Raw genomic sequence first — 16,711 nt, 5'->3', positions numbered from 1 at the left:
TCAAACCTTAAACTCATTTGGAAGGATACTGTGACTAAAAGGTCAGCTCAAAAAATTAAAAAAAATAAATCTTGGCCATTGCTGTAATAACTGGAGAAACAATTTGTAGATTACTGAATTTTACAAATCTGTCTGTATGTAGAAGAAAACACAATTAAGAGAATAAAGGGATTAAAAGAACCACATGCAATGGCATAATTTCATTTACTGACAGGCATATAATTTTCTTTCATTTTTGTGGTTCAGTGTACATTAGTTATTGTTTAGGGAAATGAATGAATTGGCCTAACCTAAAACTTATGTCACTACTTAGTTTTTCAAGTAAATCTTATTAAAAGTGTAAATCAATCTTACTATTCTTAGTAAAGACCAATAGCTCTATTATGAGCACTGTATATTGTCCAGATGGAGCAAAATGAAAATAATAAAAGTGTGTGGACATTCTTAACAAAAAAATAGATTTCTTTTATTTTCTAATTGCTAAGGAATTTGCCAGTTTGGAGAGATCATTCAGCATTTTAATGTACCTCTCTTAGTACCTAGTTTAGACTGGGACATTTCTGTGTGACCAAGGCATCATTTCTGTTTGATCATTTAATTAATAAATAGGTAAATATATAGCCAATATTTTATAAACATATCTGCTTGAGTTGGTCATGTAACTTTGTGCAATATTCACTTAGAAAAAAATGCCTTGACCTTTTAGTTGAGGTGGTGGATAAAGCTACCATTACTAGTGTCGTGTATAAGGAGAAATCATTTTGAGGTCAATATTAAAGTGCATAAATAAAATAAAATTTCCACTTATGTATATGCAGTTATAGTATTGCTTTTTCATCTCCTTTGTCTAAATTGTGTTTTTCTTATAAATATTTCAAGGGAAATCTATTTGATTCTGAAATGGGTAAATCAATTCATGATTGCCTCAGATTATTTACATATATTAGTCTCACAAGAAAATGTCAATCAATATTGAGAAACTATGAATTACCTCATTGACTATATGTTAAAAAACAGTGGCTACTTGCACTATGAGTATGAAATACAACAACCCCCGGGTTTATAGATACAAATTAGAACAATAGACCTATTGAAAGGGGCTTTCCAATTATCTTCTGAAGAGGCATGCTATGCAGTTTTAGGGGATAACTATTATATTTCATATAATAAAGAAATGTTTAAGATGGAAAGTTTATACTTACGTAGGAAGTAGCTCAATAACTACATTGCCTCTCCTCCCATAGATATGAAAGGGTAAAATTGACACAGGGGAAATATGTAACAGAGGGGTTGGCAGAGGGAATGGCCTGAAAAAAAAAACAAAAAAACAGCAAAAATATTTTCTGTCTCTTTAAAATCTCATTCACTCTTTTTGGGAACTGACATCTGCATTCCTGCTTCAGGTCAGTGGTTGGGAGGAGCAGGGGAATGTCCCTTGTTCTTTGTGCTACAGGAGATGGCTCAATAGAACTATCTGATCAGTGGAGGTCCTAGGCGGAGTTTCATGGGATTATCTTCAGTAGAGATGGATTAGAGATGCTATGATTGGAATCATCAGCTGTAGTTGAACAGAAATTGTCTAAAGTGGAATGGCATCCTTCTAAAAGTTCTGTATTTCCGCTTATTATTAGGATGATGATATTTTTAGACAGGAGTCTCCATCCTCCTCATTTGTCAGGCAAATTAATAAACTCCTCTTTCCTTTTCCCTGAAAAAAAAGAAAAAAGAATAAAGAAAAAGAAAAAAAGTACCCTAAAGATAATTGCTCTTCTAATATGAAAGCAAAGTTTCTTCCTTCTATACATTTCCAACTCCTGCCCAAATCCAATGAAGTAGGAATATTCATGCAAGTGATGAAAATTCAAAATACTTGTTTAAATTGCAAAATTTTTTTTTCATTGTTAGCATGGTTAAGTTTTGCTTCATTGATTGCTATGTTCAAATCTCTTCCTCAAAATAAGCATGACTACCTGCCTGTTCCAATACTATTCCCTCACTTCTAAGCTTTCATTTCATAGAATATTCACACAAAACTATCTGAAGTGATATTTAAAAATCTACCTGCACATACTTTGTATGAACTGATATAACAATCCTTATATTTCTCCCTAAAGGTAATGATTTCCATGCTAACTATTCTTTATTTTTATTTTGGCATTTGTAAATAACCACTTTAAGATCTCTTTCTTAAAGTTATTTCCCTTAAACTTGTAGTGACCTTCCAACCTTACAACTAAAATATTGTGTCTGGAGCCAGGCAACCTCATAGGTATGTTGGGCATTTCACAGAATAACATGATTCCTGACACATGATAGAGCTCAAAATATTTATTGAATTTGATTGAGATATAATATCTAAAAGGTGAATTTAAAAATAGAATCTAAGTGTTGTCTGAAGCATGAATTATCTTTCTAAAACCAAGTAGTACATTTTTACTTGAACCCTTCTGGTAACAAAGAATTTGCTCTTTTATCAGCTTTTCATTGGATTAGTATATATAGTTTCTAATTTTCAGAGATTTTCTCTGATCCTCCATAGCATGGTTTGACCAATAGCCTGGAGTCATGGAATGCTAAACGTTTGTGTTTTTTTCTCGCTCTCTCTCTTTTTCCTGGCTGAACACCATCCCTTTTATTTTTCTTATGGAAATGTTAGGGAAACTGAATAAGGTTTTCTTATTTAGGAAACAAGTATTGAACATTCATTATGAGCCAGGCAGGCCCAAGGCTCAACCAGAAGCAGAGAATGAGATGAATCTTTGAACTTAAACTTGCAGAATATGGGTAAATAAAATAAGTAAGTTGATAATTTTAGTATGGCACAAGTTTGAAAGTGTATCATATAATCAAATAAACAAACTAAAAGAGAAACTCAACTCAGGTTGGCATTTTCACAAGAGGCTTTTAGAGAGCAGATATTTGAGCAGTCCTGAAGGACCAGGAGTTGACAGTAAGTTGAATAAAGGGGGGAAATTAAGTTGTAAGATGTAATAGTGACATCAGTAAATCCACAGATCTGTAAAGAGCTCCTTATGGGATATGAATTAACTCTAAATGGCTGGTCTGAAATAATTAAAGAAGAAGAGAGCTTTGGGAAAGGAAGTTGGAAAGGATGGAAGGGATCCTAAAGGATTTGTATCCTTTAGGATAGGGATCCTAGATATCCTTAGGAAGGAATCCTAAAGAATTTGAATCCTCCTATTCTGAGGATTTGTTTTATTATAAAAATAAAAAGTAGTAGCTGAAGAGTTTTAATAGTTTACTACTAGGATTTACAGAATTCTGGTAATAATTGATGAAAGTCAGAAAAAGGTAGTTGAACTAGGTTAAACAAACATACAAACAAAAACACTGGGACATTCTGGAAAATATTTAGCAAATAGAATAGGAAAAACCAAAACAATTGAAATTTGAGTAAGCCAAGTTACAACCCTGAATTGACAGACTTCTTGACCTCTGGCTTGGGTGATATGGGGAGTGGTGACGTAATTCTCCATGTCATGAAGACGAGAAGAGGAAGTTGATCATGAGTAGAATGATGAATGACTTCAGTTTGGTACATTTTCACTTAAGAGCCTGCAAGATGAGCTAATAAATAAGAAAAAATTCATATTTAAAGTATCTAAAACAAAGATATAATAAGAAATAAAGGGAGGCTGGGCATGGTGGCTCACATCTGTAATCCTAATTCTTTAGGAGGCTGAGGTTGGAGGATCGCTTGATGCTAGGAGACCAGGCTGAACCAAAACAGTGAAACTCATTATCTAAAAAAATCTAAAAAAATAAGAAAAAATTAGCTGGCCATCGTGGTATGTGTGTGTATACCAGATACTCAGGAGGCTGAGGCAACAGAATTGCTTGAGCCCAGGAGTTTAAGGTTGCGGTGGGCTATAGTGATGTCACTGGATTTTTTAGTCTGGGTGACAGAGTAAGACGCTGTTTCAAAAAAAAAAAAAAAAGCAGAAATAAAGGGAAACTTTTGAACTTGAACTGAATGATAATATGATATAATTTTTGATGTGGGACAAATACTTTAGAATAAGAAGTATAGACTTTTATCACAAAATCTAGTTACTCTGAAACAATGCAGTATTTGAAATAAAAGAGAAAGTTAAAACATCGATGCAACTACAGCTCAAGTTTTTGTTGTTGTTTTGTTTTTTTACCAACTTCTGCCTATTTTCCTAGCAATATCTCCAGCCAGACAGCTTCTCTTCTTTTATTGAGTGCATTATACACTGAGCACATTTTTCTATTCTAAATGTTTAGAATTTTCTCCTTTTCCTTATTTTTTATGCAGATTGTATTTATTTATGAGCCCAGCTCAAGTCTAACCATATCTATGATAGCTCAGAAATTATTTACACTGTCATATAATGGATTTATGTATTTACATCTCATTTTACCAACTAGGATTTTAAGCTATAGGGACTATCTCAAATATCTTTGTATCCTCTTCAATAACTTCATCGGTCTATATATCTAATAACTTCCCAGTAAATACTTGCTGATTAAGAGAAATGTTGAACTTATTGCCTACAAATAAAAATGTAATGAATATAAAGGAAAGGGTCTCTCCCAAGATGAGTCACTTTATCTAACAAATTTGACTATAACTCGAGAGAACACATAAATCTCTACGAAATGATGCAAGGCATTTTGTTAATCATTGAGAAAATCATTACCCAAGGATTTTAAGTTTTTGGTATAGGCAAGAGAGAATCAATGCAGCTTCCAGAGAGAGTGACAGGGACTAATGGGAAAATGATGACCAGGACACCTCAATTTTTATATTTCAAAAGGTATTCTCTTTTAAGAACAGCAATTGAGAAAGGAGAGGTGTAAAGTGGAAGGCCTAGAGACATATTCCCAAGGTGAGTGATGGCCCATTTTTCATAGCTTTGTATCATTCCACTCAGTATTGTCAAAAGTCAGATTAGAAGTGGTGGCGTTAGCTTCCTTTCTTTAAGGGGCAAGCTGTTGAATCTTTCTGTGGCTTGCCCAAGGTCACAGCCACTGAAAGAACAGAAAATCAACAGTGGTCTTTTGTGCAATTTTCTCCAGTAAGTGGCATTCTACCCATTTGTTCTTTAAATAGAGTTGTATTTAGTAGTGCAAGGGTGAAAAGCAAATAAAACTGCATAAGCCAAATGATTAGCAACAACAAAAATGCCTTTTATATTTCCTTTAAAAAAATGTGTTCCTCGAGGGAAAGTCATTTTTGTCCAGGTTGTTCCTGAAGCACATTTTTTATAGTCCAGATTAAAAAGTAATAAAAAATAAGAGGAAATAATAAAAATGCGGACAGACTTTTAACATAAATAGTATAGCTTTCAAGAATATGTCACTTTCTTAAACCAGAGTAACCAGAGATCTCTTACAATTTATGAATGTGTTAATAATCAATATTTAATAATTTGTACACGTGATTATTAAACTTTAAAGATATAACTAGAATAAAATGGTTGAAAGTTAGATGAATTTGGATTATAGTATATATTGCAAATAACTAGTATATTTAATATTTTAGGCTATTTGTTTCCTTTTATTGTAATTGTTGTTTCTATAACACATTCTTTCAGTACCTGTGTTCAAATCAAACTTAACTAATGACAGGTTGGAAGGATTTCACAAGCTTGTTAAAGTGAAGACAGAATTACCTAAGGAAGAAACTGTTTTACAAAATGCTATTTGAATGAAGTATAGTTAAAAACAATAATAGATGTAATTGTTATTTCTTCATTACATAGAAACTTTGTTCATGAATCTACATAAACTTAGCATTTATATTTCCTTTGGACTCAAAATGTAAAGAATCAAAATATACTGACTCAGATAAGCAAATTGTCATTTCTTAAAGGGCCACATTTTAAGACATTTATATTTGTCTATACATTTGACATTTAATCAGAGAAAACCATGATGATTATAGCAAATGAGGATTAAATTATATTAAATGAGAAAATCAGCAATGAAGGTTTATAGAAAATCAGATTTTATTTACAATGATTTTAATATGATCTCAAATATGACAGAATAATTACATGAAACTTGCTTCTTAGAATTTCCATTTCATATAATTTTACTGATGATTTAATTTATAGCCCAATTAGTCAATATCTCAAATACCATAAGGAAAGGTATGCCAGGAGAGTCTTTTTTATATACCCATCTGTCATATACTCTGATATTTTTTTCTCATTTAACATTTAGCAATTTTCTAGGATTTTTTTTGGCAAGTTAGAGATCTTCCTAGGTATCAAAATACTGTGACAACATCAAAGCAATGGAATTTTTTGAAGTGATAAGATGATGAAGTGGAAGGGTGAAATATTCTCCATAAACAGTAGACTATGATTCTAAACAACTTTGTAAACATGAAAACTATTAAACATCATAGAACTATGCTTATAACTGTATTCTATTTTAGTGAGAAATGTGTTTATAAAGTAAAAGATTGAACAATTTATGTTTCTTCATTACCATATACTGACTGAGTCCATCATATTTTTAATTTTTTTAACTTATAAATATTTGGGATATTTTTCCTTCTATTTGGTAGTTCATTATTTGGGGGAAAAGTTGGATGAACTGAATTTTTAAAAAACTTTTTAATTCTCTCCTGTGTTTGGGCAAAAGTTTCAGAAAAGTTTTTGGTGGTTGATGAGATTAAAAGAAATAACATAGAGTTCTTCTATGTTACTTCTTTTCAAACTCACCCACGTTGAAAAAGTATCCAAAATGTTTGTAAAATCTATTAATATTTATAAGTCAATATTATTTTTCATGGGATAGATACAATCAGAGATTTAAGTAGTCAGGATCTTAGTGCTTTAGTTTTAGAGATTACAATGATATAAATATTATATAAAATATGTTTTGGAGCCATATCTGAAAGGTCAGAGAAAATTTAGATGCCTGGAGTAAAGAGAATATATTTGATGGAGATGTTGATAAAATGAAGGCAATGCAATAAAAAATGCATAGACAGCAAAGGAATAGAAATATTTATTTTGTCAGTAGTGAGCATAAAATGTGTCTGGAACACATCATTCATGTAGGAGATCAATCATAAATAAAATAGTTTGGGGCCAGATTATGGTGGTCGACAAAGGCTAAACTTCGTGTCTTTCACTTTATGCAAAAGGATTTCAGAGACAGAAAATGATGTCTAATAGACGTTGTTATAATTGGTTATTAGGACAATATTGTTTACTTTTGTGAGAGCAGTTAAAATAGTTTGAAAGTATGAAATAGAAAATAATGTAAGGCAGTGATTAGGTAGATGCAATCATTGTGTTCTACTTCTTCTAAAGTTTAGTAATAAAATACAAGAAATGGTAACTAGAGGGACAAGAATATCCAGGCAAGCATTAAGTGACTATTTGCATTAACATTTTAATTTTAGAGAGGGTAGATGTGTAACCCAAATTAGTTCTTTAATGGGCAAGAGGAAAATAATAATGTCAGGTGCAAGGTGAAGCAACTCTATGCTTTAATATTTAGAGAAGATAAACTCATATTTGGTGCCATATCCTCTAAAAAATATAATGTAAGTTCCCAGGAAATTTATGTACTTGTCTCATGGATCAGAATATCATGGATCTGATATTCTGCTTCCATTGGTTTTCCTTAAGTATATGGAAATTTTATCTTGCAACTGCAAGGACCTTTTTCTTTCTCACATGAAACAAAGACAGTTGGCTTTCAGTATCCATGGGTTCTGCATCCATATATTCAACCAACTATGGACGAAAAAATATTAAAGTGGGTGATTTGGGCTCTACTGAACATGTCTAGACTTTTTTTCCTTGCAGACAACAAGGAAAAAAGTCTATACATGTTCCTGTCTAAACAATAGAATATAACAAGTATTTGCATAACTTTTACATTGTATTAGGAATTATATAAGTAATCAAAAGATGATTTAAAGTATACACAAAGATATGCATAGGTTATATGTGAATATTAATACTACAAAATTTTATATAAGAAACTTGAACATATGTGCATTTTGTTATCTTTGGCAGTTCTCAGGCCAAATCCCTCATAGATACTGAGGGACAACTATATTTTCTTATGGCCTTTGTGCATGTAAGTCACTGTCAGTTTTGAAATGCATGGCTTGCAATAATACAAATAACTTAAACCTGAATATTTCACATCCCAGTTTCTAAAAGGACAAAATTTGAGCACTAATCTCTTTCTATTTCTCCATCATTCTGTCTCTCTACCCTTTTTTCTCTTCTTCTAACATTATTAGACCAAAACAAACAAACAAACAAAACAAAACAAATAAACAAAAATAGAAAAGAAAGAAATTCTCAACTCTTTCTGTTCATTTGTTTAGAGAGGAAACCAGCCCTCTTACAATTTTGACCTCTCCTTAGAGTTTCTATTCTCTGATCCAAGACCTGTCTTTTCATACACAAGTACTATTGTTTCTTAAACAAAGATGGATTAAGAGAAATCTTATGTCAGGTGAAATATCTGCTATAAGATTTCTAGAATGATTCTTCATATCAATAATTTTAGTCAGCCCTTGATATTTTGTTATCACCCTTTCTCTTGGGTTTTTAAGTGTTAGCTCTCACAACTAGAGGCACCTGACAAATGACTTCCAAGTCCCCATCCTCGAAGCAGTTCCCACTTTTCACATTTAAGTGCAATTATTTGTTTACATGCTATATTCCTGGAGTAGACTGAAAACTACTTGAGGTCAGGTGCAAACATTGGTGTAAGAGCATGATGAGAGGAACAAATCAATATCAAATGATTGTGCAAAGCACAACATGAAAGAAAAAGGAAGAGAGGAGTGATCCCATGATCCTCCTCTCTTTGGAACATGGACTGATGTGTCTTTGTCTTTCTATATTTTATTTCTCATATACTATAGGAAGTGATGTCCATAAACACCCACATCACCTCTTGACTCTGAGGAATTTTAAAGCTTTCTTGACTCAGCAGTTCCACATCCCTCTGTGATTCTAATGTTTCACTAGAGCTCTAAATAGCCTAATCTACTTTTCCTATATTCTACTCCCTGATCTATGACTGATATTTTAATAATAGAGTGCAATATATTGTTATAATATACAATAGCTTGGTTTGGGGGAAAAGAGACACCAAAATTACAAGGAAGTAAATGATGTTGTTAAGTAGATAGTGGGACCTCTGGCTTTCCTAGGGACAGGGAGTGGGGGGGACAAGTGGCCTGCTGCAGATAACCACAGCCACAAGGAGGAGTGTACCACCAATCAAAATTCAGCATGCTAACTGAAAAAGCAGCCAGGAATTCCAGGAAGAAGGAATTCCTAGAAAGCCAGGCAACACAGGCACAGTAGGGTCTGGAAGGTGACCAAAAGTAACCTCAGATCAATTATCATGTCATTAGCATAAATCTGTATTGCTGTTTTGCTCCCACCTTCAGTGAGCTTTCAGAGAGGTTCACAGGAATTTACATGTGTAGTAAGACTCATGTTATATAACCAACAGCTGTCTATCAAGGTGATGTGAATGAACCATGCCTGCTGGGGAGGGTCCAACCCCCAAAATATGAAATAAAACTTTAGTTAATAATCAGGGCCTCTCATAGCAACAGGGTCCTGTTTGCTGCCTGTGGTGAATGTATCATGCTTTTGCTCAATAAACTTTGCCTCTTGCTTGCTTTGCTAGCAGTGTGTCTTGTCATTCTTCAGCAAGAGTGTACCAAGAATCTAGAACAGACTGCAACCTGACAGTGTGAATGTAATCCAATGCCTTGTAAAGAGAAAGAGAAAAGAGTATAATGCATGCAGTGCCATTGACTCTGCTTGACTCTACTCAATAAGCTTACCCCCCAATGTATATGATTGGATCCCTAGATCTCCTTTATCAGTTGTAATACCTGCCCTTTACTTCCATAATGTCAGCATTTCTCCAAACTAAGTTCAGTTATGGTGTTAATCCAGTATTTGTAAAAAGCTCTTTCCTCTGGGGCATGTAACCCATGAATCACAGAGTACAGTGCAGATAACAGAGAGAAACCATTTCTTCAGATGGGCATTTATTATATTAGCTGTAAAAAAATTGTATTTATTAGGTATGAAATATGGAATAATTTAAATGGATTTGAAATAAATATCTAAATATAAAGAAACTAAAACATTGGATTATCAAATGAAGACTGATCATATACACACTAAAGAAAAAGCTTTCCCTGTTGGTATTGACTCTCTGAGAGATTTGAGAGTATCTTTTAAACTAAATGAAATTTTTGCTCTATGTACTGAATTTCCAACAAAATCTCTAGGGTAAACATACTTATTCCTTGGTATCCAAGGGGGATTAGTTACAGAAATCCCTCAGATACCAAAATTTGTGGATACTCAAGTCTCTTTCAAAAAAATGGCATAACATTTGCTTATAACCTATATTCTCCCATATACTTTAAATTATCTCTAGATTTCTTATATCTAATACAATGTAAATACTATGTATATGCTATGTATATGTATTCTATATTGCTTTTAAAATTTATATTATTTTTATTGCTGTATTATTTTTTATTTTATTTTTTTAACCCACAATTTGCTGAATCCATAATGGGGAACTCATAGATAGAGCCAACTAACTACTCTTCCATGTAATGTTTAGATTTCTTTTTCTAAAGTCAATCACTATGCAGCTCTATGATAAAATATTTCTCTAATTTGTGCTCTGTGTATATGTATGTGTGTAAACATATGAATGGATCGAAATCCAAAAAACTTAAAACTCTCAAAATCCAAAATTTATGAATCAAAATCTAAACATTTAAAGGGAAAAATATCTAGAAAAATCATCTTCCCATTTTTAATAGTTATTTGTTACCCATGTGTATGAAACACATTGATTTAGGGAAAGCCTCAGACTTGTTGGCAAGAAGTAGGGGTGAAGAACAAGGATTACTGAATTCTGATAAAATAAAAAGGATGTGTTAAAAGAAAGCCAAGTTGTTTGGAGTGTAATAGACCTGAAGGCTACAACTTTGCTTATGATGAGAAAGGAACGAATGACTGGACAATATAAATATCTAATTATTGTACTCTAGCTTGCTATAATAAAATTACTGAGAGAGTGGTGTTTTTAGTGAGTTAGATACATCTTCAGAGTGCCAAAGAGTACTTAGTATATATCTGATGTCCAGTAATGAAACAATAATGTGGTTTGCTCCGAGGTTATGGAAAGGCAGAAAGATTTTTCCTTCTTTTATGTGTATCATCAATAAATCCTGTTTATATTTTGTCTCAGAGATGTTGTTAATTTTAATGTACTATTAAACCTTAACATAAAAAACTGAATCTTCCATATTTCCCATAATAAATCATTATCCATATATTATCCTTCTACTTTTTCAATGTCACTGGCATGATTCTTCTCTAGTTGCCCAAACTCAAAACTTGAAACCTCTTATTCTCTTTGTCCTCATTCTCATCCACATCTATGAGCATGTGCCATTATAAAGACATATTTAGAATCAGTCTAGTTAGTACAATTAATTTATTTTCTGGGCAGATGTTCCGTAGGGGTAGGGTTTGTGGCTCAATTACCTGTTGGCCAGTAACCACAGCATACCCAGCTTTGCATTGCCCTTATTCCATATGGCTGCTTAGATCCATGAAGAGCTCCTTATCTGGGTCCACCAGGGGCTGCTCAGTTAAATTTTGGAGGCTAGGATACAATTGGTCAATAATCTGAATGTAATCATAGAATGGAGCAAAAGTCCAAAAGCAGAAAGGTGGCTAGATTTAAGGTAGACACCACCTTTAGAGTTATATTAGGATTATCTCACAAAATAGCCTGATATTTACCTGTTCACCCACTGGCTGTTAACTGAAAGGCTCCCTTTCCTTCTAGTAGGGGTAATATATAACGCATCTTGTGACCAGTCACCAGTTGTCAAAGGGTAAACTTTTCAGCTTCCTGTAAATTATCATAAATATCAGCCACCATTCTCCCACAAGTGGGCCATCTTTTTGTTACCACATCCAATTGTATAGAGATATAAGGTACAGGTTGCTCATGATTCTCCAAATTTGTGACAATACTCTGAGTCCAATTCCTTGTCTTTTTCGAATGAACAAATTAAAAGGCTTGTATAAGTCTGGGAGGCCCAATGCAGGGGAAGTCATTAATTATTTTTTAATAGTCAAGAAGGCTTTGTGGCATTCCCTGCTCCAAGTAGGTGGTTCTTTTTCTTCCTCTTTTAAGGCTTTATCGAGGGGTTTTGTTATTAGTCTGAAGTTAGGAACCTAAACCCAGCAAATACCAGTCATAGCCAAGGATTCTCACAACTGTTTGAGGGTGATGGGGATTGTTTTTCAATTGACAGCCTCTCTGCAATCTGGGAGGAGGTTCCAAGTTCCAAGAGACAATCTAAACTCCAGACATTTGACAGTGGGAAGTGAAATCTGACCTTTTTCTGAGGATGATTTATATCCTTTGTCAGCCAGTAAGTTTAATGCAATTATGCCATATCGCCTTGATTCAGCTACAGGCTCAGTATCAGGATATGATCTACATACTGTAAAATCATTCCCTTGCCTAGAACTATTACCCTCAAATCTCTGGCCAGAATCTTGTTGGGGAGTTTTTAAACTCCTGATGAAGGACACTGTAGCAGCATTGGCATTTGGCTTTAGACTATGTCTTTCCATTCAACAGCAAATAGTTCTTGGGATTCATGAACAAGAGAAATGCAAAAGAAAGCCCCTTTTAAATCTATTGTTAAAAGCCATGCAAAATTTCTAGATAAGATATTAAGGAGATGAATATATTCCATTATTTTGTCTATTGCTCTTAGCTTTCAAACAAACCAGTAGTTGTGTCCACTTTCTCTTCCCTTCATGTCTGGGAAATCAGTTTTAAAGTTTGTGTTTGTTTACTTCCTTTGGCCAAGAGGGGTTCCATTAATATGAGATGGTGCTTATGGTTACATTTCCCCCCTTTGGCCAAGATTTTCCAAAGGCAGCATTGATAGCCAAACTTATTTTGTCCTATCATTGCTGGGGGGGTGTGGCTACTTGCCCCAGTTTCATCCTGTCCCTCAGTGGGAAATTTATGGCCCAAATGACTAAAAATCAAAAGACTTCTAGCCAATTAAATGGTCTAGGCCATATGGAAATGGAGATGGACAGGTTTTTGTCAACTTTTACAATGTAAGACCACAAAACCAAATACCACAAGCAGGGATATAAAATTAATTTATCTATAAATGTTGAGCTACTATTATTTTGGGTTTAGTTACAGACTTATGGCAATTTATTGTATAAAACATAAGAATTGTTAACCATTTATGTTAAGAAATTTAGAGAATTTCATTGTATTATAATATTTTTTGGAGTTACTTTAGTAATTTGTCCTAAGGTGTTCAATAAATTTCTTACTACATGTTTATTTGCATAAACTCCATAATTGGGAACAACTATACCCAGGAAGCTCGGTTATCAGGTATCTTGATATCTTCTCTGTTACTATCTTTTAAGTCTATGGGAAGTGGGATATTCTTTATGATTGGGAGAGATGCCTTGACCATGTGGCCCAAAAAGGTAATGTTCTTCCTTTTGCCAGCTATTTAGACATCTATGTGTCCATCCTTGACCTGGAGGGTCTGAACTAATTCCATCTCTCAAAATTGGCCCTTACAATTTCATATGCGCCCCTCTTCCATGATTGTCCCTGGGCCTAGAAGGAGGAGTTTGTAGTTTTAGCAGCAGGATATTGGCAATGGAATAGTTTTTAAATTCTGGAGATATCAGGTAAACTTTGCTATTATCTAATATTTGTCTTGACTCTAGAAAAAGCAAAAAGAATCAGTAATGGTTTAAATAAAAAGTCATAAAAAATTTCAGGTCATTATATGACCTTTCTTAAAAGAAGAAAATCTTGGACTATAAATGATTATAAACAGGTTTGTCTTGCAAACGCTTAGGCCTGTTAAAGGGTTACAAAGGATATCTCCAAGAAGGTAGGGGGGGGCATAATGAGGCATGTTTGACCTCCCTCCTCATGGCAGGCAATTTAGTTTTAGGATATCCCCTTGGCCAAGAGGGGATCCACTGGTAGGGGGAAGAACTTAAGATTTTATTTTACTTCACAAAACATAAACCAAGAAATAATCACAAAATATAGTTTTAATTATTACTTTTAAACTTAAAAAAACCCACCAAGATAACAAGTGTGTCAGTGTTCAGGGTAAGTAATCTTGTCTATTTACAGTTCTTGGTGTGCTCTTGGCCAAAGAATGACCAGACACACCAAAAGCAAAAGCAAGCAAAATAAAGTTTATTGAGGAAGGACAAGTTAGATTTACAGAGCAAGAGCAAGATACAGGTTTACAGAGTAAGAGCAAGGTACGTTTGCCACAGAACAACAAATGGACCCCTCTTACATAACAAAAGGGCCCTTGGCTATCATCTGGGTCTTATTTTAAACTGTCCAGCTAGGACCTCCCTGTGGTTCAGATGTCATCATGGAACCATTTTGATGGACAGTTGGGAGTTATATGACCTGAGTCTTACTGCACATGCAGATCTCCCATGAGTTTCTCTGAAAGCCCATGGGGTTGGGAGGTTAACTGCAATCTAGATTTAAGCTAATGACATGATAATTAGCCTTAGGTTGTCTTAAGTCACCTTCCAGGCTCTATTGTACCCATGCCACTTGGATAGAGAGTCTTCTGCATTCCTTTGCAATTGGTGTGCTAAGTTCTGATTGGTAGATTGGTAAGGTGTTCCCTCCTCCCCCAGGGACAGCAGTCACTTGGGACAGGGGACAGGATTACAGTGGAGTAGCACCAAAAGGGGGGACCTGGGGCCCACCCTTGTTCTTCTTCCCAAGTGGAACAATTGCTTGAGGCAGCACTAAGGCAAGGCACCACTTTCATCCCTGGGAGACCCAGAATCTCTCCCTATCTACCTAACATAAGTATTCTATTAAGACTTGCTCTTCTGAATAATGTAATATCTTTAAGTTATATAAATATAGTAGAAGTTTTAGAAAGCATCTTGCTTAAAGATTTTACTTGATGACATCTTTTTAAAATATCAACATCTCAAAATAAAATTTATTGATATGACATCACCTGACTGTAGACTAAATAAACATCTAACATCAATCCTTACTATCTCAAATAATGACATAAAGTCATAATATTTTTACATTAGGATCAAGGTAAAGCTATTTTAAAAACAATCTAAGTGATCTCAAACCAATTTTCTACTTAAGTGTAAATTTGAGTACTGTAATACTTCTGTTAGGTACATAGTGAAGGACTCTGGTTCTCCTAGAGACAAAGGTGGGTGCCCTGCTCTGGTGCTGCCCCACCTTGATCCTGCCCCAAGCAATTGCCACACCTGAGGGAAGGAGGAACACCCCACCCTACTAACTTGCAAAATAATACAGGGGATTCCCCAGGCTGCCCAGGCAAAATAGGATCTGGAAAATGAGCAAGAGTAACCTAATAAGTAACTATTTAGTAACCCTAATTGTCATGTACTTAGCTATTTATCAAAGTGTTCAATGATGATGTCTTAATCACCAGGAGAGCCCAATCCAGACAGTATAAAACAAGACCATCTTTCTCTTGCTCTCCAAACCTATCTTGCTCTTCCTCAATAAACTCTATTTCATGATTGACTTGCTTTTGGTGTGTCTGCTCATTCTTCAGCCAAGAGCACACCAAGAACTGAGAACAACAACTGCCAACCTGATATCTTGGTGCCATGACTTGGATCACTCTGTCTAGGTAAGCCAGCTCACATTCTTCCATGAAAGGCTCTTGCTCTTCCTGCCTTGCAGCCAGTGCTTGAGGGGGCACTGGTGCTTGCTTTTGCTTTTCTACTCTCACCATTTCTTAGATTGCACAGTTGAGTTCTTGGCTAAACCCGAGTGTGTGATAAGAAGTTGGGGGAAATGTCCCTCACAGTAGGGGAGAAATTTTTCATTTTGTTTCACTTTAGGGAAGAAGTTCTGTGCTTTAACTCTTATGCTTCCAGGCTTTGGTTGGTTTTGACAATATACTTTTCTTTCTGATCTGATAGGGTGCTTATGGTCCTTTCCCATGATAAGGATAATCAATGTTTCCTCCTCCTAGTTTTGTCATCACTAAGCCATCTAGTGCCTGGCTCACTTATTCAGAGTGATCTTGTACACCTGGTAATAAAGAAAGCAGGATTTGGTCAAGGAAAGCAGGATTTGGTCAGTGCTTACTTTGTAGGGTCTCTACCTCCACCAGGGGGAAAGGTGGCTTGGCTCCTGCCCTTGGTGGAAGCAGCAGGGGAGATCAGAGAAACCCTGGTGCACAAGCCCTTTAGTTTAGTAGAGTTATAACAAATAACATACAACAAGCTGGCTTTATACCAGTACTCAGAACACATAAAAAGTGAGCCAGACCAAAGGGACACCTCTAATTTGATTTAAATAGGTTTTGTGTATACCTTTTTACAGTCAGTAAAGTCAATGGAAGAAACTGCATCAATAACTGCAATAAAGAGACCAAAATCAAAATATCTTTATCAACCTTTACCATAAGTTTCTGTTTTTATGCCATCATTTACTTAGAATTTTATTTATTCTGATACTGACACTTAGTTTTGTTTAGGCATGCCTATTTTTTACCTAACCAAGAATCTTAAACACGGGGGTAACTTTTCTGTTAGGTTCAGCTTTTTTTATTACACCAACTTATCAG

This window comes from Microcebus murinus, chromosome 1, assembly GCF_040939455.1.
Source record: "Microcebus murinus isolate Inina chromosome 1, M.murinus_Inina_mat1.0, whole genome shotgun sequence".
NCBI classification, from domain to species: Eukaryota; Metazoa; Chordata; class Mammalia; order Primates; family Cheirogaleidae; genus Microcebus; species Microcebus murinus.
This window is presented reverse-complemented; position numbering follows the sequence as displayed.